Raw genomic sequence first — 26,684 nt, forward strand, 5'->3', positions numbered from 1 at the left:
AAGAGTCCCAACTGCTTGCTTAAAGGATCTTTTGGATGCATGAATCCTGGAAACAATCACATTACACCCAACTTCTCCCAGCAAAGAAATTAGACTCTGTCCCATTCCTATCCTCTCTTCAAATAAAGTATACAGTTAAAACCTGTAAGCCAAGGGGTTGAGTAAATTTACTTAGTATTATGAAGAAATCATGGAGGCCTTTATCTGATAGCAATGTCTAGTTTTGGGAAGACAAAAGATTCACAAGAGTGAACATCCTTTTCTTCAGCTGCCCAAGTGATCTTCCCAAAGCAAAGGTCTGTGTCATTCCACTCACTTGCCAATAGACTCCCAGTGTCTAAACACTCTTACCTCCAGGATCAAATATAAATTCCTGTTTGGCTTTTAAGGTGTTACACAACCTGGGCCTTTCCCTGCTTTGCCAGCCTAACACTTTATTCCTATCCTATTCCTAGTTACTCTACAATCCAGGGGCACTGGCTTTCTTGCTGTTCTTCCATGTCTGAAATGCCCTCCTTCCTCACTCCTGGCTTCTCTCAATTCCAATCTCAACATCTCCTAGAGGCCTTCTTCAGTTTCACCCTCCCCCAAGTACTAGTTTCTTCCTTACTTTCCTATAGCGGTGTGCTGGGGCCAGCCCAACCAGCTCTTACTGTTACATTTTCAGTGAGAGCATTTACACCTTGCAAATGGTGCAAATCAGGGCTTGATTTATTGTTTTGTTGATTGTATGAAGTTAAGAAAGTGATGGGGACATCCAGAAAAAGAAATATGGAGTCTGAATGCAGATCAAAACAGACCACTTTCTTTTTCTGTTTTTCTTTCTCATGGTCACTCCCATTTGTTCTAATTCTTCTATACAAAATGACTAGTGTGAAAATATGTTTAATAGGAATGTATATGTAGAGCCTAGATCAGATTCCATGCTGTCTTGGGGAGGGGGAGGGGGAGGAGAGGGAGGGAGAGAAAATTAAAAACTTAGGGAAGTGAATGTTGAAAGCTAAAAATTAATAAATTAACTTATAAAAAAGATAGTGATGGAGAAAATATTAATAATGAAGATGAAAGTTAAAGGTATCATACATACTTTCTCCCTTCTTGGGAGCCTGTTGTTAAGCATTCACCAGCACACTCCTGCTTCCCTTGGAGACTACCTTCCATTTACATGGTGTGTTGTATATACTAGTTGTTTGTACCATTCTCTCTCTCTCTCTCTCTCTCTCTCTCTCTCTCTCTCTCTCCATACATACGTACATATATACAAACACATATACTCATATGCACCCTACATAATTAGTGTGTATACACACACACACATACACAGTATATACACACAGAGTAGATACAGTTGATCAAAAGAGATGTTTCTAAAGCGCTCTGTAAACCTTAAAGCTCTGTATTAATGGTAGCTGTTATTATTTTTGTCTGCACATTATCTCCTCCTTAGAATATGAGCCCCTTGAGGTCAGGGACTGGTTTTGTTTTATTTTTTTAGTGGGGTTGGTGGTTTTTGGTTTTATTTTGCCTTGCCTTGTAGCCCTAGGCTTAGCTCACTTTAGGGCACACTGAAGGTGTTTAATAAATGCTTGTTGACTGACAGTATATACAATTTCCTGAGCAAATTGGCAAGAGGCTTCTACTATTGCAGTCATCCCCTCTCTGAATCATACGGACTTAGAAAGTGGACTGCTCCACTGACAGATTAAGTCCAGGATCCCCTGGTTTGTATATGTCACAAATAGAACTTGAATGCAGATCTCCCTGACTCTGAGGCCAGCTCTCTTTGATGCTGTAAAGGCAATCAGTGAATGGGAAGATCTTCCCTGCCCATTTGAGTGGGCTTTGGGGGCGGGGCTCTCAGGGTCCTGGGGGTGTGGCTAGGACTTCAGCCAATGGAAGCCTGTGGTGGGAGGAGTTTGCTGAATGGTTGGAGCAGAGCTGAGAGGCAGTTGGTGAGGCAGTTGGTGAGAGCAGTTGAGAACTGAAGGAGAGAGGAAACAGTCTGATAGCTGGAATACAGCTTGGAGATTGCGGAGGAAGCAGAAGTGGCAGCAATAGCAGCAGGCGCTACAAAAAAGCAGGACTTAACCTCATGGAGACCTGAGAGTGCTGAGCGGGGGCTTGAGGCTAGTGGTTGTCTTCTTGCTGGAGGGCTCTGGCATTGGGCGGGGGGAGCACTAGTATGGCTTGGCTTGCTGCCATAATGTTTTTTCTGTGGCCTCCTGGTCACTATTGTGAGATGGGCATACTGGTTTTGGAAGGCTCTTGCCAGGATTTTCAATTGGGGACACTAGTCCCTGGGTCTGCTACTTTTGACTTTCAATAAATGCTTTAACTCCTCTGCCTTCTGCTTAGAGATTTCCTTATATCCTGCGATTCTGGACCATTCAGGCATATTCATGGTTATCTTTGAAGTCATGAATTTTGCCTTAATGATATAGATTCTTCTCAAACTATTGGTTACAAAGCCTCAAATTAAAATATGCAAGTGATCCTTACAGAAATGTTTTATGAGGGGACATCTAATATATTTACTGTTAAATAAAAAAAGATCTAACTATGGATGGCAGTAGACTCCTCACCCATACAGCTGACTAAGCAAGTGGTACTATCTAGTTTGAAAAGCCTGTTACAGGGAGACAGGAGCCCTGCTCTGCTGAGATCACCTGATCCTTTACTCACTGGGTCCTTCTGAATAAGCCAAAACAGAATTTCTACAGGTTAAGCTTTTCCCTGCTGTACTTTGGTCTAGTTTTAAAGGCTTGTTATTTCAGATGGTGTTCAGCATAGGATGAGCCTGTTATGTTAATAGCAACCAAACCCTAATAAAATAATCTATCCATTAAAATAATCGAGAACTGACTGGTCAGGATACCAGAATGGAAAAGGGCTGAAAAACAGATCTTGAAGCAAGGGAGGATAATTCCTTTAGGAAGAACATCAGATTTCAAAGGATCATAGACAGAGAGCTGGAAAGGATCTTGAAGGCCATCTAGTCCAACCCCTTCCATTTTACAGATGAGAATCCTGAGGCCCAGGGAGGTTAAAGGACTTGCCCACAGTCACACAGGTAGTAATGGAGGTGAAATTTGAACCTGGGACCTTTGACTCTAAATCCTTCCATTGTACCATGCTCCCTCTCTCCTCTTAACAAGAGAATGATAGAAGTAGTCAACAAGCATTTATTTAAACACCTACTATATTCCAGGCACTGTGCTAAGACCACAAGAGATATGGAAAACAACAAGACAGTCCCTACACTCAAGGACCTCATAGTCTAAAGGGGGAGATAGCATGAAAACAACTATCTGCAAACAAGATATACGCAGGATAAAGTGGGGATAATCAATAGAAGGAAGGTAATAGTAATAGCATTAAGGGGGACAGTGGAATCCAAAAGAGAACTTAAGCAAGTATTGACTGAATACCTATTTCCTAAGTAATTTTTCAGGCAGCTGGGTGATGCATAGTAGATAGAGGACCTGGAATAAGGAAGACCTGAGTTCAAATCTGAATTCAGACACTTACTAGCTGTGTAACCCTGGGCAAGTCACTTAACCCTCCTTGCCTCAGTTTCCTCATCTGTCAAATGAGTTGGAAAAGGAAATGGCAAACCATTCAAGTATCTTTGCCAAGAAAACCTCAAATGGGATCATGCAATGTTGGACACGACTGAAACAACTGAAGAACAACAAAAAGTAATTTACAAACAAATAAGAGGTATATGGTCTCTCTGCCCCTAAGAAAACTGTACTAGAAAAATGTCATAGTCATAATGGTTGAAAAAAGTCAGCCTTAGAGTTAGAAAGTCTGTCAGTCAGCAAGCATTTATGAAGAGGTTATTGTGTGCCTGACATTGTGCTAAGGAGAAAAGGCAAAAAAAGAGTCTCTGTCCTTAAGAAGCAGCACTCTAAAGAGGGAGAAAACACATAAAGAGTTGGTACATCACAAGATGTACAGTAGAGAGAAGGTAATCTTGGAGGTCCTGCACAAGGTGGGCTTGAGCCAAGTCCTGAATGAAGAGAGGAAAACTAAAAGTCTGAGGCGGGGCACGGAGAGTTAGGCATAGGGGCCAGCTGATCCAAAAACATCAAGGCGGGGGATATGAAGAGTCTTGTTCCAAGAACTTCAAACAGAGCAGCAAAGCTGGGTCATAAAGTACAAGGATGGGTGTAAGGTGGCTAGAAAGGTGAGAATGGGCCAGGTTATGATGCCAGACAGAGGACCTGGAGGTCAAAGGGTGTCCCTGGAGCTCAGTGAAAGAGAGAGGGAGTAGGATTACATGGTTAGACCACCTCCCCAGAAACATTGCTTGGCAGCTGAGAGCATGCACTGCAGTGGGCAGGGACCTGAGGCTGAATTGCCAGTTACAAGGCTGTTTTTATAGACCAGGTGAGAGGTGATAGGGGCCTGAATTAGAGGGCTGTAGTTGTATGAGTGGAGGGAAGGGATAGTCCTGCTTCTGACACATACTGGCTGTGACCCTGGGCAGGCCAATTCTTTGTAAATACACTGAGGAGCTGGTACTGATCTGCAGTGACAGAGAAATTTTCTGCAATAGGAGAAATTCCCCACACTACTGGAATCACAAGTACTCTGTGTTCCTGCCCCACCTCATCCCAAAAAAAGGGAAAAAAGAAAACCAGCCTATTTAAGGGAAATCGAAGGTGGCACAGAAGATGGAAAATTGTAGACAGAGGTAGCAGACAGACTTGGAAGGAGTCTCAGAACAAAACATTTCTTGCTCCCTTGTTATTTTGTTTCCTATCCTGTAAATGCTTATGATTTTGTGCAAGGTTTTATTCTTTATTTTATGTTTAGACATTTAATTTTTTTGGCTAAGCTTCAAATGCAAGAATTTTTTTAAGTCAACAAGAGAAGTTTAAGTAATTCGGTACAGGTCAAATATGTGAGGTCCAGGAACAGGAGGTTTATGCTGGGAATTAGTGGAAAATGGACTTTAATCAACCACAAACACAGTTTTCCAATCAGAACCCCAGCTGCTAGTGCCTGCCTATTCTCTTGACTTTGTATTTGCTTTGTGTGCATTTTGCATCCAAATATATGTGGTTTTATTGTTGTTGTTGTTTCAGTTGTGTCTGACTCTTTGTGACCCTCTTTGGGATTTTCTTGGCAAAGATACTAGATCTGTTTGCCATTTCCTTCTCCAGCTCATTTTACAGATGAGGAAACTAAGGCAAATCTGTTTTCCAATAAAATGCAACCTTCTTGAAGGTAAGGACTATTTTTTGTCTTTGGATTCCCAGCAACCAGCACAGTGGCTGGCAGGGAAGTTTCTGTGATTTGTTTTGGTGTAGGGAACCCCCAGGATATTGGGAAACTCCTTCTCCCAAAGAGATTGACTACTGCCCTGAAACTTATGTCTTAGACAGTTGTCTTGGGCACTGAGAAGGCACATGACTTGCCCAGGGTCACTCTGCCAGCATATGTTGAGGATGGGATTTGAATACAGGTCTTTGTAATACTGTCTCTCCCACATGTGCCTGGCATATAGTAAACATTTAATAAATGCTTGCTGCTTGATTGTCTGGAAATCTGGGAACCTTTAATGGCATTATGTCTTGCTGGAGAGTCATTCTAGAGCTTTTTTATTCATGAAACACAAGGTAATTTCTTAGATGGAGGGAAAGTAAGTAGATAAAGCTGTATGCGGAGCGGCTTCAAGCTAGTCATGATTTTTTTATAATTAAGATTTTTTATTTTTAGTTTACAACACTCAGTTCCACATAATTCTGAGTTCCAGATTTTCTTCCCCCCTCCCCCTCTCCCTCCCAAGAAGTCATGAATTCGATATATCTTCTACATATAACCTCGTATTAAATTTATTTACACAGTAGTCAAGTTGTAAAGAAGAATTATGATCAATGGAATGAATCATGAGAAAGAAGAAACAAAACCAAAAAAAAAACCAAAAACAAAAGAGAAAAAAAAAGAAAAAAAAGGAGAGCTAACAGTTTGCCTCAACCTGCATTCAGACTCCATAGTTCTTTCTTTGGATGTAGATAGCTTTCTCCATCATGAGTCCTTTGGAGTTGTCTTTGAACCTTGTATTGTTGAGAAGGGCAAAGCCTATCAGGGTTAGTCATCACAGAATCCATATATCTGTGGTTCTGTATAATGTTCTCCTGGTTCTGCTCCGATCCCTCAGCATTATATTGTGTAGGTTTTTCCAGGTTATTATGAAGTCAGTGTCATTCCCATTTCTTATAGGACAATAGTATTCCATTACCTTCATATACCACAACTTGTTCAGCCATTCCCCAATTGATGGGCATCCCCTTGATTTCCAATTCTTTGTTACTACAAAAAGACCCACTATAAATGTTTTTGTACATATCAATCCTTTTCCCACTTGATCTCTTTGGGATACAACCCTAGAAGTGGTATTGCTGGGTCAAAGGGTATGAACGTTTTTATAGCTCTTTGGGCATAGTTCCAAATTGCTCTCCAAAATGCCTGAATCTGTTTACAACTCCACCAGTAACGTAACAATGTTCCAACTTTCCCACATCCTCTACAGCATTTGTCGTTTTCCTGTCTGGTCATGTTAGCCAATCTGACAGGAGATATGTGGTATCTAAGAGTTGTTTTGATTTAAATTTCTCTAATCAGTACTGATTTAGAGCGTTTTTTCATATGCCTATAGATATCTTTAATTTCTTCCTCTGAAAACTGCCTATTCATATCCTTTGACCATTTCTCAATTGGGGAATGACTTGTATTCCTATAAATTTGGCTCAGTTCCCTGTATATTTTGGAGATGAGACCTTTATCAAAGACACTAGTTGTAAAGATTTTCTCCCAATTTTCTGCTTCCCTCTTAATTTTTGTTGCATTGGCTTCTTTTTATACAAAACGTTTCAATTTAACATAATCAAAATTATCTATTTTGTATTTTTTAATGTTCTCTATCTCTTGTTGTGTCATGAATTCTTTGCTTTTCCATAAATCTGACAGGTAAACTATCCTTGCTCTCCCAAATTGCTTATAGTATCAGCTTTTTTTCTTAAATCATGAACCCATTTTGACTTCATTTTGATATATAGTGTAAGATATTGGTCTATGCCCAGTTTCTGCCCTACCATTTTCCAATTTTCCCAGCAGTTTTTGTGAAATAGTGAATTCTTAGCCCAGAAGATGGTTTCTTCGAGTTTATCAAAGAGTAAATTGCTATAGTCGGTGACTTCTGTGTCTTGCATACCTATCCTATTTCACTGATCCACGATTCTATTTCTTAGCCAGTACCAGGTAGTTTTGATGACTGCTGCTTTATAGTACAGTTTAATATCTGGTATGGCTAGGCCACCTTCCCTAGCATTTCTTTTCATTAATTCCCTAGAAATTCTAGACCTAATGTTCTTAAAGTTGAATTTTGTTATTATTTTATCCAGTTCCGCAAAATAATTTTTTGGTAGTTGATTGGTATGGCACTGAATAGATAAATCAATTTAGGTAAAATTGTCATTTTTATTACATTAGCTTAGCATAACCATGAGCAACTGATATTTTTCCATTTATTTAGATCTGACTTTATTCATGTGAAGTGTTTCATAATTATATTCATATAGGCCCTGAGTTTGTCTTGGCAGATAGACTCCCAACTATTTTACAGTGTCTACAGTAAATTTAAATGGAATTTCACATTCTATCTCTTGCTGTTGGGTTTTGTTAGTAATGTATAAGATGCTGAGGATTTATGTGGGTTTATTTTATATCCTGCAACTTTGCTAAAGTTGTTTATTATTTCAAGTAGTTTTTTACTTGATTCTATAGGATTCTCTAAGTGAATCATCATAACATCTGCAAAAAGTGATAATTTAGTTTCTTCTTTGCCTATTCTAATTCCTTCAATTTCCTTTTCTTCTCTTATTGCTACAGCTAACATTTCTAGTGCCAAATTGAATAGAAGGGGTGATAATGGACATCCTTGTTTCACCCTGGTCTTCTGGGAATGCATCTAGCTTATCCCCATTATATATAATGCTTGTTGATGGTTTTAGGTAGATGTTATTCATAATTTTAAAGAAGGCTCCATTTATTCCTATGCTTTCTAATGTTTTTAATAGGAATGGGTGTTGTATTTTGTCAAAGGCTTTTTGTGCATCTATTGAGATGATCATGTCATTTCTGCTAGTTTTGTTGTTGATATGATCAATCATGCTGATAGTTTTCCTAATATTGAACCAGCCTTGCATTCCTGGAATAAATCCTACCTGGTCATAGCGTATTATTCTCATGATAAATTGCTGCAATTTTTGTTAATATTTTATTTGAAATTTTTGCATCAATATTCATTAGGGAGATTGGTCTATAATTTTCTTTCTTTGTTTTGACTCTTCCTGGATTGGGTATCAGCACCATATTTGTGTCATAAAAAGAATTTGGTAGGACTTCTTCTTCACCTATTTTCCCAAACAGTCTATAAAGTATAGGGACTAATTGTTCTTTAAATGTTTGATAAAATTCACATGTAAAACCATCTGGCCCTGGAGATTTTTTCCTAGTGAGTTAATTGATGGCCTGCTCAATTTCTTTTTCTGAGATGGGGTCATTTGGGAATTTTACATCCTTTTCTGTTAACCTGGGCAATTTATATTTTTGTAGGTATTTATCCATATCCCTAAGATTATCTAATTTATGGGCATGCAACTGGCAAAATAATTCCTAATTATTGTTTTAATTTCCTCTTCATTGGAGGTGAATTCACCCTTTTCATTTTTGATACTGGTAATTTGATTTCTTCTTTTTTTAATCAAATTGACCAAAGGTTTATCAATTTTATTGGTTTTTTCATAAAACCAGCTCTTTGTTTTATTTATTAATTCAATTGATTTCTTGATTTCAATTTCATTAATCTCTCCTTTGATTTTTAGTATTTCTAATTTGGTATTTAATTGGGGATTTTCAATTTGTTCTTTTTCTAGCTTTTTCAGTTGCATGTCCAATTCATTGATCTCCTTTTTCTCTATTTTATTCATGTAAGCATTCAGATATATAAAACTTCCCCAAAGAACTGCTTTTGCTGCATCCTTTAATTTTTGGAATGTTGTCTCATTATTGTCATTCTCTTGAATGAAGTTATTAATGGTTTCTATGACTTGTTCTTTGGCCCACTCATTCTTTAGAATTAGATTATTTAGTTTCCAATTAATTTTTAGCTTGTTTTTCCATGGTTCTTTATTACAAAAAAAAATTTTCATTACATACTGATCTGAAAAGGGTGCTTTGACTACTTCTGCCTTTCTACACTGGATTGTGAGGTTTTTATGCCCTAGTACATGGTCAGTTTTTGAGTATGTGCCATGTACCACTGAGAAAAAAGTATATTCCTTTTTATCACCATTCAATTTTCTCCAGAGGTCTATCATATCTGCCTTTCTGAAATTCTGTTCACTTCCTTAACTTCTTTCTTGTTTATTTTGAGGTTAGATTTATCAAGTTCAGAAAGGGGGAGGTTGAGGTCTCCCATTATTATAGTTTTCTGTCTATTTCTTCCTGTAACTCCCTTAACCTCTCCTCTAAGAATTTACATGCCATACCACTTGGCGCATATATGCTAACAATGATATTGCTTCATTGTTTATGGTGCCTTTTAGCAGGATGTAGTGTCCTTCCTTATCTCTTTTAATTAGATCTATCTTTGCTTTTGCTTTGTCTGAGATTAGGATTGCTACGCCTGCTTTTTTTAACTTAAGCTGAAGCACAATATATTGTACTCTAGCCTTTTACCTTTACCCTGTGTGTATCCCCCTGTTGCAAATGTGTTTCTTGTAAATAGCATATTGTAGGATTATGGTTTTTAATCCATTCTGCTATCTGCTTCTGTTTTATGGGAGAGTTCATCCCATTCACATTCACAGTTATGATTTCTATGTGTGTCTTTTTCTCCATTCTATTTCCCCCCTGTTTATGCTTTTATTTCTCCCTTTCCCCTTCCACTCCTCAACAAAGTTTTGCTTTTGACCGCCACCTTCCTCAGTTTACCCTCCTGCTTGATTTCCCTCCCTTATCTTAGTGTTTTCCACTTGCTATTTCTTCCCTCCCTTCTGACCACCCCACTACCTTTTTCCCCCTTTCCCCTCCTCTACTGCCTGTAGGACAAGTTAGATTTCCATACTTATCAGGGTATGTTATTCCCTTCTTGAACCTGATCCAATGAGAGTAAAGCTCAACTACTGCTCTTCTCCCTCCTCTCTTTCCCTCTACTATAGTGTGTTTTTGCGCCTCTTCATTTGATGTAATTTAACCTTTTTTACTACCTCCTTACGCCTTCTTCCATCACCCTCCCTTTACATCTCTTAATTATGTGTTTTGTCCTTATATCACTTATTTTACACAGACATCCACAGTCTATGTGTATCCCTTTCAATTGTCATAATAGCTGTAGTATTCTCGAGATTGACACACACATATATATAATATATAAAATGATATAATCCTATATAAAGATGTAAATAATTTGCCCTTATTGATTAATAAGGTTTGTGGGGGTTCCCCCCCCCCATTTACCTTTTTATGTCTCTCTCAAGTTTTGTAGTTGAAGATCAAATTTTCCATTGAGTTCTGGCCTTTTCATCAGGAAGATCCAGAATTCCCTTATTTTGTTGCATGTCCATCTCCTTGCCTGAAAAATTATGCTAAATTTTGCTGGGTAGGTGATCCTTGGCTGTAGTCCAAGCTCCTTTGCCCTTTGGAATATCATATTCCAGTTTCTCCTCTCATTTAATGTAGAAGCTGAAAGATCCTGTGTGATTCTGACTGTTTCTTTTTGTCTGCTTGCAGTATTTTCTCCTTGACTTTGTAATTCTGAAATTTGGCTATAATATTTCTTGGGGTTTTCAATTTTGGTTCTTTTTCAGGGTGTAATCAGTGGATTCTTTCAATGACATTTTACCCTCTGGTTCTAGGACCTCTGGGCAGTTATCTTTGATAATTTCTTTGAAGATACTGTCAACACTCTTTTATTTCATCATGGATTTCCAGTAGACCAATAATTTTTACATTGTCTCTCCTGGATCTGTTTTCAGGGAAGTTGTTTTTCCAATCAGATATTTCACATTTTCTTCTATTTCTTCATTTTTTACATTTTGTTTTACTGCTTCCTGATGCCTCATAGAGTCATTAGCTTCCACTTGCTCAGTTCTAATTTTTAATGAGTTGCTGTCTTCATTTTGCTTTTGAGTCTCCTTTTCCAATTGGTTGATTTTACCTTTCAGAGTGTCATTTTCTCTATTTAGATTCTGAATCTCCTTAGCCATTTCACCAATCTTATTTTTTAAAGACTTGATTTGATCAGTGGGTTTTTTCCATCTATTCCCTTTTTTCTTTTACCTCTCTAATTTGGTTTTTAAAATCCTCCTTTAGCTCTTCCAGTAATGCTTTTGGGGCTTGAGACCAGTTCACATTCCCCTCTGAGGTATCAGATGTGGGTATAGTATCTTCCGAATTGGTATTTTGGTCATCTCTGTCTCCATAAAAAAAATCAATGGTCCCTGGTTTTTTCGTGTTCTTCTTCATGTTGGTTAGCTTTTTCCTGGCTTTACAGTGGATTTCTGCTTTGGGGGCTCAGGGATCTATGTCCCAGGTTTCTTGTTCTGGGGATAGTGAGTGTAGTTACTGGCTTTGTGTATTATAGCCTTCAGTTTCCTGTGGTGTGGGGGAGGTGTCTGCTGCCTGAAGTCTCCTGTTCCCCTGGGGTTGCTCTCCAGCACTGTTGCTCTTCATCAATGGTCTCAGCTGTTTGTTGTTTGTGCTGGCATCTGCCACTTCCTCTGGCTGTGCAAAGGTACGTCAGGCGTCTTGGTGTTCACCCCTGCTGGCTCTGATCCTATGAGACTCAGGAACTCCCACTGCGTGGCCACTGAAGCCCCACTTCTGTCCCCTCTATTCCAGCATTTTTCCCAAGGAATTCTCTGGATCAGGGAGGGAGGGATTGAAGCCATTTACCTGGCCATTATGTCTCCCATGAGTTCAAGAAATGAGTTTGAAACCTTTGGACTGCAAGCCTCAGGAGTAGATGTGTCGTGGCCAGAGACATTGTACTGCTGCCTCTTGTTGCTTCAACAGACTCCCATCCCATGTTGGGTGACCTGGGGACCTCTGCCAGGTTTGGGCGGCCAGCTTTCTCCCAGCCTCCATTCTAAAGCTTGATAGCGCATATGTCTTGTTTACATACAGCTGGTCATATGTTGTCTCTCCTGTTAAGCTATGAGATCCTCAAGAGTAAGAGCCATCTTGTTTAGCTTTCCTCAGTGGCCAGCACATAGTAGGCACATAATAACTGTTTATTGACTGCCACATTTCAACCTGAGACCTCATATCAAATGGCATTCCACAGTGGTTAGTATTATTAAATAAATGCTATGTTGAATGGGGAAAACTTTCTAAAAAAATTTAATTTCTGATTTCATTAGTATAGGGAACTCTCAGTGAGGAAATTCCCTCTATCTATGCAGATCAATACTCGAGTCTTAGAAGTTAAATGAGTTGCCACACAGACTACCTGTATCAGAAGCTGGCTTGAACCTAAATCTCCAGAGCAGAGGAGAGAGAGAGAAAGAGGGAGTGACAGGGAGGCGGAGGGGGGGGTGGAGAGAAAAAGAAAGACACACACACAGAGAGAGACAGAGAGAGAGAGAGAGAGAGAGGGAGAGAGAGGGAGAGAGAGAGAGAGAGAGAGAGAGAGAGAGAGAGAGAGAGAGGGAGAGAGAGAGAGAGAGAGAGAGAGAGAGAGAGAGAGAGAGAGAGAGAGAGAGAGAGAGAGAGAGAATATGTGTGTGTTAGGGCAACAGGAAAAAAGGGAGACAACTATTTTCCAGACTTTAAACACTGCTTTGTTAGGAAGTAAGGAAGCAGGAACAAGCTCCGTTCTCTTCTAGAATCCTGAAGAGACTAAGAAGGTCACAGGATCACACAGTTAGACTGGAAGGGCCCTGAGAGGTCACACAGTGCAAAGCTCTCATTTCATATGGTCAGCTGGTACTGAATATTGGTAAAGAAATGAGGCTGGACAGCAGACTTTCCAGTCATCAACATTATTTCCCAATTTTATCCCAACTTCTCCCAAACAGACAAGAAAAATGCAGATTTACAGTGATTTACAGCAACTGTCTCAATAATGTGCTAATTGCTGTCTTAGAAAAAAAAAGAGGGGTCAGTGTGAAGAATAGTCAGTCTCCAAGATTACTGAAGTAACACTTGATGAAGCTTAATACAGCCGGCTTTATTCCAGTACACTGCAGATGTAATTCTAGTTAGCTCCAGCCAGGGACAAACTTGAACATGATTCATTCCCTTATTTCAGAAAGCCAGCCATTTCTTGTTTTCTTTCCAAATAGCATGATTTGACTTAATCTTCTCCCCAACATGGTTTTAAGGATTATCCTCATGCACACAGAGGAAGCAATCAAGATCCTCTATCTTTTTCCTCAAGGCATCTAAACTTCTGATCAGGATAAAGTTTCTGAGCCATTTCCATTCTATTTCCTATTTCTGCGCCCTTTGGGCAAACAGTATAAGCCTGGTCAATGAGAAAAGCTTGGAGCAACCAGGAGGAAGTGGGAGTTCCTTTCTGCCAGAGCAGATGGAGGAGAAGAAAAAGCATTTCATCTCCTAAGACTAGAAGAAGTGTCTCAGAGGATAGGCAGGACAAGGGTGGTGACGGACGTATTACCCAAACACAGGGAAAGACAAGCAGAGTCTAGGAATCCCAGAGCTACATAAATGTGACTTGATCAAGGTCCCTAAGGTAAGATTTGAACTCAGGTCCTTTTGACTGCAAATTCAGTGCTCTTTTTGCCAAATGAAGCTGCCTCTAACAGGTTCATGCAAGGGCTCCTTCCACTGAGAATGGCCCCAAGAATTCCATCCTCCCTGGTCCTACAGAACACAAGGAATATGAATCCACGTGGGCCACTCTGCTTTCTTTCACCCATCATCAAGCATCCATCAGGCCAAAACAGGAACTTAAAATTCCCAAGATGGAATTTCTAGGACTCGTGGGACATTTATTTTCTTCTAACGGAGCAGGGGTGTGCTGGAGCCAACTCTGAAGAGGATTGTTCAATTTTCAGTGTGAACATCTACAGCTTAGAAATAGGCAAAGGCTACAAAACAAAGCTTGTTTTATGGTTTTGTCCATTGTCTTGACTTAGAAAATTGGTGGAGAAAATATTAATGATGCAAATTAAGCTTAAAAGTGTGTCTCCCTGTATATTGCCCCTCCTCTCCCAGAGCTGGCTGATAGACATGTACCAGCACACCACCCCTGGGAAGAGACCTGTCTTCTAATTACAATCTACAATTACAAATTACAATCTAAAGCTTCAGCACTAACTGGTATTAGCTATGATGCCTAACCTCTCCAGGACTGTTGCTGTCTTTGTAAAATGAAGGTATCCATCTCCAAGACTTCCTCCCCGCTCCTTAAGAAAGAATTCTACCATTCTTCTCAAGCTATACGTAGAGTATGGGCATAAACAGTATTTACCATAAACAGTAAAACACACACACACACACACACACACACATCAGCACATTCACTGATGGCTCAGGGAATAAAAAAGAGAATTTGTTTAAAGTAGTATTATTGAGCTAAATATGATGGCTACAATACAGTCAGCTAAGATTAGAGTGTGACAATCCTCTCCCACAGTCCCCCAAACCCACAACCACCTGTCTCTAAATAGCACAGTTGAGCCTCTGCCAAGCAGGTAACTCTACGCCTAATCTGAAGCTCAAATGACTCTTCCCTCTGCTTTGCTCCCTTTTTCCAGTTTCCTAGTCCTTATGAATTCTCTCTCCTGTTCCCCTCTCACAGGTATCCTCTGAGTATGGTCGCCCATCACCTTTATGATGGACAGCTGTAACCTTCTCATTGGTCTCTCTGCTTCAGTCTTGCCCTCTCCTTTCTAATCTAGCTTTCACATAGCTGCCTGAATAATCTTCCTAGGACACAAGTCTGACCACACTGCTCCAAGTTAAAGCCTTTGGTTGCTCCCGATTGCCTCGAGGGTATCTACAAACTCCTTTGCCTGGCACATGAGCCCCTCACCACAACGAGCAGACGGCTTTCTCCTTCAGCTTTAGCTCCCGGGATATCCTTTCACAGGCTGTATTGCAACCCAGCAGGGGTACCTGCTATTCCCAGACGTCAGAATGCCAACCCCATTCATTCACACAAGCCACCCTCCAGGGCCGGAGTGCATTCCAAAATCCTTGTCCTCCTCAAGGCTCGTCTCAGATGCCACCTGCTCATGAGTCTCCTCAACTGTTTCCAGAACTCTTCATCAGATCTTCTGCCCTTATCAGTCTTGCCTGGTACTATACCTGTATACACAGGATAACAGGCACACTACTGGAAGGGACATGAGAAGCCACCTACTCAAACAACCTCACTTTATGGATGAGGAAACTTGGATCCAGAGAAGAAAAGTGACTTGGTCATGGTGTCCAGGTGGAAAGCACTGGAGGCAGCATTTGAACTCAGGTCATCTAACTCCAGATCCAGTTTGTTTTCCATTACACCAAGACCTCCCATGCTGCATGCCTCACGGTAGGTATTATACCTACCCTCAAGGACAGGTATTTTTGTTTTTGTGACCCCCAGTACCTTTCACAGCTGCCTTGTACATAGTAGGTCCTCAATAAATGTCTGCCAAATTGAACAAAACTATAAGGTTGGGGTCTGTGGACTTCTAAGGGTTTGCGTCTAGTTTTATGTTTAGGACGATTCTGTTCAAATCAAACCTTAAAAAGGTTTCTGTTCTTCATATAACTTGAACGATTAAATGCATATTCCAATTTTGGTAACTCCTCTTGCTACAGGGTCACTTCACTGCTCTTAATCACAATTAGCCAACTTTTACCATTTACCCCATAGAATGGAAGCTCCTTGAGGGCAGGGACTGCTTTGCTTTTGTCTTAGTTTGCTCAGCATCCAATACAGTGCTTAGGTATGGCAGGTGTTTAATAAACACTTGTAGATTACTGGCTGATCAGTATCTACTAAATGCTACTGACAATACTTTAAAGTGTCTATAGTTACAATGTAGCTGGGGAGAGAGTTAAAGACAAGGTAATAGACCATAAGTGCAGCTGGATAAAGAAGTGGATAGAGTGCTGGCCTGGAGTCAGGAAGACTCATCTTCCTGAGTCCAAATCTGGTCTCAGATACTTACCAGATGTGTGGTCCTGGGTAAGTCACTGCACCCTGTGGGCCTATTGTAGCAATTCTGCAAGCAGCTGCTGTGGGGCTGAAAAACCAACAACAACCAGCTCACAGAACACTGCAAGCCCAGGATCTTTTGATCTGGTTTGCTAAGGAAAGCAACATTAAGGGGTTGACAATCTCACTTTAATCCAGCATACAAATACTATTCACTTAGTTCAAGGGGAAAAGCCAGCACGCTGAACTTCAGCGCAGATACAAACAAATTACAAAGAGACCAAACACAATTCAGTCACATCAACATGTGAGTTCAGCCAGAAGGCCCTTAGAACAGCTATCCAGAGTCCCATGCTCCAGGAGTGAGAGCCTTAAGCAAATAGTTCGGTCTACTCTTTTTATAAAGTTTTAGATGTCATCAAACATCATCTGAGCAACCAGAACTTAGGCTCCTTCGATTCACTCTGGTGTTAGCAGCTCCCTTCGTTGGCCCCATCTGGAGCCCCATCTTAGTTACCAATTCACACCCACATAAGCTTAGCACCTAATACATAGGGGTTTGGGCCTGGGGTTTAGCACCTAGTAAGACTCAATCAAAGACACTGAATTAATTGAAGGAAACAAAGGCCAAACTCTTTAAGGATCCCCAATACAGAGCCTCAGTTTCCTGATCTGTCAAATGAGCTGAAATGATTCAATAATGATGACCTGGTGTCAGGTAGTAGCAGTGGAAGTGGAAAAGGGAGAGCTAACAGGAGAGTCTGTGAATGAAGAACACTACATGATTGGGGATCAAGGAATGAAGATTAGCATGAAGCAGAGTTATTGGGGGGTGGAGGGAGGGAGGGATGGGATTGACCCTTGGGCAATGACATAGCTTTGGAAGGGCATGCCAGGGTGGGGGGAGGAAAGGAGGCAAAGGGACTTCCTAAAAGTGTCATAGCCTAACAGTGGAAAGAGTGTTGGGTTTGGAGCCGGAGGCCCTTGATTCAAATCCTAGCTCTGCTACTTACTACCTGGGTGATACCAGACAAGCCATTTAATTCCTCTGGGCCTGGTTTCCTCATCTGTATCATAAAAGTGAGGTGTGGACTGCACAGCTTCTGGAATTCCTTCCAGCTCTAACTGCATGAGTCTACAGGACTCTTTCCAGGGACAACATACGGAGGCAAGACACTCCAGCAAACCACGTGGCAGCCTGAAGAGGATTCCAGGGAAAGCACTTGAATAAGCACTTGTTCCCCCTGCCCCCATACCACCTATTCCAGTGCCACCATGGACAGCTCTGCAGGTCCCCTAGCTCCTCTTTAAAAACTTGGCTCAAGTGACACCTGAACTCCATGGCTGCCAGTATCTCTTCCTTTGTATATATTGTGCAATGGTGTGGTTCCTCCCTAGACTGTGAGCTCCTGGAAGGCAGGGACCATTTTGTTTTTTGTCCCTGTGCCACCCCACCCCCACCTTCTCCTTCCTAAATGAACAACGTGGCTTTAATGGTCAGTATTTAGGCTATGCCTTGCTCAGAGTCTCTTGTGGCTGTTGTTCAGTCATGTCTGACACTTCAAGATCCCGTTTGGGGGTTTCTTGGCAAAGACTGGAGTGGTTTGCCATTTCCTTCTTTAGTTCATTTTTACAGATGAGGAAACTGAGGCAAACTGGGTAAAGTGACTTGCCCAGGGTCACATAGCTAGTTAAGTCTTTGAGGCTGGATTTGAATTCATGAAAATAAGTCTTCCTGATTCCAGGACCAGCACTCTATCCACTTCACCACCTAGCTGCCCTTCCTTAACTACTCAGCCCACACCAATTCCTACTCACAATACACACACACACACACACACACACACACACACACACACCATTGTACTTAGCCTATGGAATACCTTTGTCACTTTTTTTATTCTGACATGTGAGCTCTCTGTTTCATAGATTTTTTTTACTATCTCTATATCAGAAATTTTTAACAATATTGTGAATTTAAATGAGAAAAAATTACATCTTCATTTTTGCTAATCTCTAATTTGAAATTTATCATTTTCCTCAATTATGTAAAAATATAGGGTATCCACAGTCTGTCAAAGTGGACTATGATACAGAAAAGTTAAGACCCTTGGAATAGCTGTCAGCTAGCTTCTTGACAGCAAGCAGTCTAGACCTGTGTCCTTTCCAATTCCTAGCTCAGGGATCTGAGCTGATCAGGCACTCTCAGACCTGTTTCCTTCTCATCCCTTAGCTCAGCAATAGGCAGATTTAATAGGAATCCAATCAATATCTGCTGAATCAAAGTGAACCTCATACTTTTAGTCTCTTCCATCTAGTTGGTATGCTAGGATAACTTGGCTTAACAGGAGAGATGAACAGCACAGAAATAAAACAAAAATACAAAGAACAGTGAAAAGCATACAGGCCTTGGAGACAGGATTTCCTGGATTTGCCAGAAACTTCTGGTCTGACCCTAGACATGTCACCTTTACCCTTATAGCCACAATTTCTTCCTCAATCAACATTCAGTCAGGCAAATAGCATTTATGAAATGCCTGCAATGGGCCAGGCAGTGTGCTAAGTGTCTAAGTAGAAAGACAGTGCCCCTGCCCACAGGGAGCTCACTTCTAATAGGTGAAAACAACAGATCAAAGGAAGTTAAAAAAGAGTAGTCTTGAAAACAAGGCAGCAGATTTCATAGAGTTTTGTTTCTAATATTCTATGATCCTCATTCAGTCTATTTTCAAGCTTCAGTCTGCTAAGGCAGCTTCCAGCTGAATGGCAGATGGATGGCTCAACCACTAAACTGTGACTGCCTTCTTAGCCAGTCAGTAAAATATCTAATGTTCAATGAATTCAGCTTCTTACTTATCTGGGCAGACTGTTCCACATCAAACATGAAGGCATGCCAACTTTAACAGTCACCAAGACCACATGCGAGCTGATAGATAGTCACGTTTATCCAAGTTCCCTCCCCAAATGAAGAAATAGCATAAAGGGCAATTAGTACTTTCCTCTGTAAAACACCCTCAACTACTGCAGTTACAGCTCCTGCGCACTAGGAAATTTCAACTGAATAGTCCCATGGGCTATGGGTTAGAAGATAACCCCCAATGGGCTACCCTGGTGAACAACCCAGCACACTCAGTAACTAAACACAATACAGTAGGGTGTCATGCCAGAAACTAGTTTGATGTAAGAACTGTTTTAGGGCAAAGGGTTTTGTTAATAGTTCATTAATGTACCCATTAATTTTTTATTTTAAGTCTGAAGGACAGCCAGTTCTCAAGGTGGTAAGAGGCTGCATAGACACACAAATTCCATTTCTAGAATTTTTGGCCAAGCCTGCAAAATGCAGATGTGACGAGTGTACCTCAGGCCAGGCAGGAGACTGCTTCTTCAGGATAATGCTAATTTCAAAGAAGGAAAGGGGGGGGGAGTTGGAGGGAGAGCAAGACAGTTAAGGTAAAATGCTATTTCCTGGAAACTATTCTGATCTGGGCAGGAACAATAAGATATTCTTCAGCTCGTAACTTGTTTCCTTGAGGTCACATTGGTCACATTGCAGTAACACTGACTTAGAAATCTTCCTCTACCTGCAAAAAACCAAAACAATCCTCTCCTACTATTATTCTATCGGTTTGGTTTTTTTTCTTGGGGGGGGGCAGGGCAATTAGGGTTAAGTGACATGCCCAAGGTCACACAGCTAGCACATGTGTCAAGTGTCTGTGGCCACATTTGAACTCAGGTCCTCCTGACTCCGGGGTCGATGCTCTACTCACTGCGCCACCTAGCTGCCCCCCTACTATTATTCTATTCATAAATGTTTCACGATATCTAACTTCTCTATTGCATTTTTTTTGTTTATAGCAACCTATGTAGGGTAACTGACATGAGTCTGGGGCTTCTCAAAACTCAAAATGTCAAAAAACTATTCAACATGGATTGCACTGCTGGCACTGGTGCAGCAAATAATTTTTGTTTTTATTACAATGGTAAGCCTTGAGAATATAAGAAATATATATGTATATATATATATATATATATTATCACGGTTTGCGGTGATATATGTATTAATCTTATCAGCTGGATATGGCAGTTTTAAATTTTATATATTATAAAGATAATTTTTTTCTTTGGAAAGTACTGGGCGGCTTGTGATTTTACCAGTGATGGGGCACTCCTAGTGTGGAAACTCCCCCTATTGATGCAGATGAACAACTCATTTTATAGTCTTTGAAAGTTACTGGAGGGCAGAATGACTGGTCCATGGTCACACAGCTGGTATGTGTCAGAAGGAGGATTTGAACTCAGGTCTTCCTGGCTCCAGACACCTTCCTGTTCCCTGCTATCACAGTGTAGCTTGACACATGCTTAACAATATTAAATTATTACACGAGAACATTCATTACCACATGAATCTGCCAGCCATCATATTTTCCTCTGCTTACATACTTTAAATGTGCCAACATGAACAATTAGCCAAATATTCTTCATATCATTGCCTATCTTTATATACATAGACACACATAGATAGATAGATCCTTCCCTCCCTGTGGCTATGGGAGGCCACTAAAGTCAGTCAGGAAAGCACTGTGTTAAGGACTCTGGCAGCAGCTGGGCAATGTTGACATTCAAAGCTAACCACCCTTCTTTATCCCATACCCTTCATCACCACCCCAGACACACACTAGCCTTTTCAGTCTGGATTACTTCCCAGTGTAGCAATGAAAAATAGACACTGGGGCATTTTTTTGACCACCTCCGGTCTGGGGTGACCTTCACTAACCAGCTCTTAAGTCACCGCATACATACTCTTTTCATATGACTGACTGCCATAGTTCTGAAAGTAAGCTTTCCAAAGGACTCAGGATACCAGTCATAAGAATTCTGATTTAAAAAGAAATTTGCTGACAATTCTTACTAAGTCTTGGAAGCAAATGAGCAAGTAGCCCCAGGGCTTCTGCTATATAAGCTTGAAGGCAATGTTTGAAACCTGACAACATTCTAAGGACTAATTCTACATTAACAACTCCAGGTGGAAAAAAGGTTATTAATCAGGTTTGGACAATGCTAAGCAGATGCACTTTCCCTCAACTCCCAACTGTTAGCATTTAGAGTCAAATCCAATGGATAAATCTCCAAATTTCTAATTCCCTCCAACTTTGATGAAACAGTTCCCATAAATTACTAACAGTGTCCCATTTAGATTGCAACAACACACTGTAATGTCCCATTTAAAGTGTTTAACAACATGCTAGCAAATTTGGGGGAGAGGAAGAACCACCACTAGGTTTTTTTCTTTTTTAATTAAAACGACAAGGCAAGGAGTAGGTTTTGCTGTCACACAGCTGTCAAAACCCAAGGAGAAATAGATTCTCAGGAGAATAAGGTGTCTTGCCAAGCACCTCACCGCTATGGTTCACATGAAGAACAAATAGACATTTTTTATTGCTTTTAAATTGTATCCAGAAGCAAACACTAAACATGAGTAGTATGATATGATAGGAACAGGATCAGGTTCTCATGTATGCTCTTCATACTTGCCCTGAAATCTGAATGACAACTTAAAATGTCTCCCCGTTTACTCAGGCAGCATGGGGGAAAAATTCATTTCTCTGACTAAAAACTGAGGAGGAAGAAGTACATTTTTTAATTAGATTTTTTTATTTTTAGTTTACAACACTTAAGTTTTACATGTTCTTGAGCTTCAATTTTCTTCCTTTCCCTCCTCTCCCCCCTACCCCCCAAGACAGCCTGCAGTCTGATATAGATTCTACATAGACCTTCACATTAAACTTATTTACACAATAGTCAGATGCAAAGAAGAATTATGACCAATGGAATGAATCATGAGAAAGAAGAAACAAAATCAAAAATAAGGAGGAAAAAAAGAGAGCCAATAGTTTGCCTCAATCTGCATTCAGACTCCACAGTTCTTTCTCTGGATGTAGCCAGCTCTCTCCATCATGAGTCCTTTGGAGTTGTCTTTGAGCCTTGTATTGCTGAGGAGGGCTAAGTCTATCAGATTTAGTCATCACAGAATCGATATGTCTGTGGTTGTGTATAATGTTCTCCTGGTTCTGCTCCACTCACTCAGGATCAGTTCATGTAGGTCTTTCCAGGTTGTTATGAAGTCCATATCTTCCCCATTTCTTATAGCGCAATAGTATTCCATTACATTCATATACCACAATTTGTTTAGCCATTCCCCAATTGATGGGCATCCCCTTGCTTTCCAATTTCTTGCCACCACAAAAAGAGCAGCTATAAATATTTTTGTACATATGGGTCCCTTTCCCACTCATATGATCTCTTTGCGATATGGCCCTAGAAGTGGTATTGCTGGGTCAAAGGGTAGGCACATTTTTATAGCCCTTTGGACATAGTTCCAAATTGCTCTCCAGAATGTCTGGATCTCTTCACAACTCCACCAGCAATATAACAATGTTCCAATTTTCCCACATCCTCTCCAGCATTTATCATTTTCCTGTTTTGTCATGTTAGCCAATCTGACAGGAGATATGTGGTACCTAAGAGTTGTTTTGATTTGCATTTCTCTAATCAATAGTGATTTAGAGCATTTTTTCATGTCTGTAGATATCTTTAATTTCTTCCTCTGAAAACTGCCTGTTCATATCCTTTGACCATTTCTTAATTGGGGAATGACTTTTATTCCTATAAATTTGGCTCAGTTCCCTATATATTTTAGATGAGGCCTTTATCAGAGACACTGGTTGCAAAGATTTTCTCCCAGTTTTCTGCTTCCCTCCTAATCTTTGTTGCATTGGCTTTGTTTATACAAAAACTTCAGTTCAGCATAATCAAAATTATCCATTTTGTGTTTTATAATCCTCTCTATCTCTTGTTGGGTCATGAATTCTTCCCTTTCCCATAAATCTGATAGGTAAACTGCTTATAGTATCAGCCTTTATTCCTAAATCATGTACCCATTTTGACTTTATTTTGGTATATGGTATAAGATATGGGTCTATGCCCAGTTTCTGCCATACTAATTTCCAATTTTCCCAGAAGTTTTTGTGGAATAGTGAATTCTTAGCCCACAAGCTAGATTCTTTGGGTTTATTCAAGAGTAGATTGCTATAGTTGGTGACTTCTGCATCTTGTGTACCTAACCTATTCCCCTGATCCACCACTCTGTTTCTTAGCCAGTACCAGGTAGTTTTGAGTACTGCTGCTTTATAGTACAGTTTAATATCTGGTATGGCCAGGCCACCTTCCCTAGCATTTCTTTTCATTAGTTCCCTTGATATTCTGGACTTTTTGTTCTTCCAGACGAATTTTATTTTATTCAATTCCATAAAATAATTTTTTGGCAGTTCGATTGGTATGGCACTGAATAAGTAAATTAATTAAGGTAAAATTGTCATTTTTATTATATTAGCTCTGCCTAACCACGAACAACTGAGAAAGCAGTACATTTTACTGTAATCTTCCTGCAGCCCAAACTGTCAACTTAAATTTTTCTTGGGGGGGCGCAGGGCAATTGGGGTTAAGTGACTTTCCAAGGTCACACAGCCACTACATGTGTCAAGTGTCTGAGGCCGAATTTGAACTCAGGTCCTCCTGACTCCAGGGCCAGTGCTCTACTCACTGCACCACCTAGCTGCCCCTTGTCAAGTTAAATTTTAAGTAAATTGAGAATGTTACCAGTACCATTGTGTACCTAGCATGGTCTAAAACAACCGGAGCACAAATAATTTTTAAAAACAACCCACAAGTTTACGGTTCTCACTTGAACAATCCTGACTTTTCCAAATCACAGCATGAAGCTATGATTAAATTGGAGTCAGAAAAGGGGGGAGGCAAATTATGCTCATTTCTCTTTGGCTAAAAGAAATTCAGCCACCACATGGACAAAAGCATCCCGTGATTTACAGTATCTGCCATTCTGGTTGGCGGTCTTGCGATATGGCTGCCTCACAGGAGATTTCTGAAAATGTCTAACACATAAAAGAACGTTCAAGCTCTAGCTAGCCAGCCTCAACTGATGTGATCTGCAAGCTCGTTCTCCAACCCTAACACTATGAATTTTGGGTACGAGTGATGGTTTTTTTAAAGTAAATTTTAAAACAGACATAAAACCGAGTCCCTTGAGATTGTCCTGACTCCAAAGTCCCGTGTACACGTGAGAAAAGTTTTCTGTCACCCTCCAAATTCTCCTTTGGCAGGTAAGGTTACTGTGGTGGCACACTTCAAGGAAATATCTCCAGCGTCCTTTAGACCAGTGACTCCATCCACCAGGGGCATTGCTAGGGCCAGGACCTCTTCTGGAGATCTGGAGAATGTCTACATATGCCAACTGGTGTTAGCTGCATTTCGCCTCTTCCAATACTCTTTAGAGTATCAACAACAAGAGTGCCCTGGGCAAGCTGCATTTCAAAGGCCACTGTTGTCTAACAGGACATAGCCCTAATAATAAAGTAGTATTATTTTTTAAACTAAGAGCTTCACCATAGCGCCCGCCTCCTGCATATCCTACAATTCTGGTATAGGGAGGGGGGAAAGGAGAGTCACGGGGAGACTACAGTCATGCCACCCTGATAATAGCAAAGGCTGAGACGGCTGGGTGGTCAAGGAGTGAGTGACCGTGCCAGCAGTGCCCACCGCCTCAACCATGAGGCTGGCTTCTGACACGCCAGTAACCCGGGTAAGTATCTACGCAAACACCGAGCTGCCTGTCCCGAGAGTCTCTCACAGGTTGCTTGCAGGAGCCGGCGCTACGTTGTACTGCCCTACCCAGCACGACACTGAGCAGCCTGGCCCGGGCGGGCTGGGGACAGGGAGGAAGGAGAGAGAAGAGGAAACGAGGCAGGCATGCATGCATGTGCGCATACAGGCTGGACGGCCCCAGCCTCACGCACAGGAAGCAGCGGTCCGAGCCAGGGGTTAGGCTGGCCTCGCAGCAGCTGGAGAGGCGGGGGAGGTGGGGAAGGGGGGCATAGGCTCAAGAATGGAGGGAAGGCATATCCATGTCCCTGCTTTTTCTCTGCTCTAGAGACCAGGGGGTGGAGGGGAGGGGGAGGGAAGACGACCAAAGCTGCGGATGCAACCCCTCTACACACACCCACACACACACACTCCCCCAATCCTCTGCTCCTCTCCCGCAGGGTGGAGGGTACCACGGAACCTCGAGCTAACACAGCCTCGGGATGGGGATGGGGGCGGGGCAGGCTAGCGGACCCTTCTTCCCCTTTCTCATGCACTCATCCACTCACCTCGTTGTCCCCAGGCCGAGCCCGCCCCGCCAGCAGAGAGCACAGTTTGTTACTGCCTGCAGCATCCCCAGGCTGGATCCTATTTAAAGGGCAGACATCTAATGCAGCTGCGGACGTTCCTGGGAGGCTGCTGTGAGGTGCGCGTGCCCCGCCCTCCCCGACCCCACCCCTTCCCCGCCCCCCTACTCCTCACCCTCATCCCTACCCCCACTTCCCTCACCGGGTTTGACGGCGATCGCGCGCTCGCGCGCACTCCGGAGCCCTGACAGGAGGAGGCTGGACTTGCGGCTGTCCCTGGCGGGGAGGAATCGGGAGCTGACCGCTATCTAGCCTCCTCCTCCCCCTCGGCCCGGCCCGGCCCGGCCAGGCTCAGCTCGGCTCTAACACTTTCTCATGGAGGAAAAAAAAAAAAGTGCGCGCTCCTGTTCTGCTGCTCTTCAAACTTGACCTCGACTTCTCCCAACCCAGTCCCACCCCCATACCCCCACCCCTAAGTTATATTTCTTAATAATCCAGAGGAAGGGAAAAGGTAAAGGGTGCCTTGGACCTGTTGGCAGTAACAATCCCCAAATGAGCCCATCGCGTCCCCAGAAACTGCGCCGAGGAGGACCTTTTCATTCTTTACTGTCATGAACATACCCCAGTGCGGCTATGAGCCGCGTGCCTACTCCTTGGAACCACCTTCAGGTGGTGGTGGCCAAAAGAATCTCTCTCTCTCTCTCTCTCTCTCTCTCTCTCTCTCTCTCTCTCTCTCTCTCTCTCTCTCTCTCTCTCCCCCCCTCCCTCCCTCCCTCCCTCCCTTCCTTCCTTCCTTCCTTCCTTATCTCTTTGGCACAGAAACTATGCGACCTTTACCACATCGATTTCACCACAACTCTCCACACCGGGTTTCACCGCAGCCCTTTGCCTTGACGGCCATCTGACTGGACTTCTGCAATGCATTGAACATGAAACAACCTTGGAAAGAGCGCTCCGAGGCTATAGTTAGAGCAGAATGCAACCTCGACGTTGCTCAAGGGCATACACATCATTCACCCGGGAAGTTATTGGTGCTTATTCTCCATTGCTAGTGTTTTCCAACGATTTAGTTTGGGATCTGGCATTAGTGGGATCCTTTTTAAAAGAAAACTTTCAGCAGACAATACAATGCTACCAAACTAGAACACAAAATGCAGTCCTTTTACCAAAGTCCAAAGAGCAAAGTCACCACTCCCGTGGATAAAATCTAGCGGGTCCCTATTACCTTCAGGATCAAATACAGAATTTTGGCTTTAAAG

General features: G+C 41.7%; 1 protein-coding gene across 1 annotated transcript in view; it reads right to left on the minus strand.

The window, feature by feature from the left end:
* The window catches only part of LOC118854012 (long-chain-fatty-acid--CoA ligase 1-like), a 76,789-nt gene extending 51,283 nt beyond the window's left edge, over positions 1-25,506 (minus strand). Inside the window, exon 1 of the mRNA XM_036764316.1 lies at positions 25,408-25,506. The gene's annotated coding sequence lies outside the window, so the exon portion shown is untranslated. The remainder of the gene's footprint in view (positions 1-25,407) is intronic.
* Between the last annotated feature and the right edge of the window lie 1,178 nt (positions 25,507-26,684).

This window comes from Trichosurus vulpecula, chromosome 6 (genome assembly GCF_011100635.1).
Source record: "Trichosurus vulpecula isolate mTriVul1 chromosome 6, mTriVul1.pri, whole genome shotgun sequence".
NCBI classification, from domain to species: Eukaryota; Metazoa; Chordata; class Mammalia; order Diprotodontia; family Phalangeridae; genus Trichosurus; species Trichosurus vulpecula.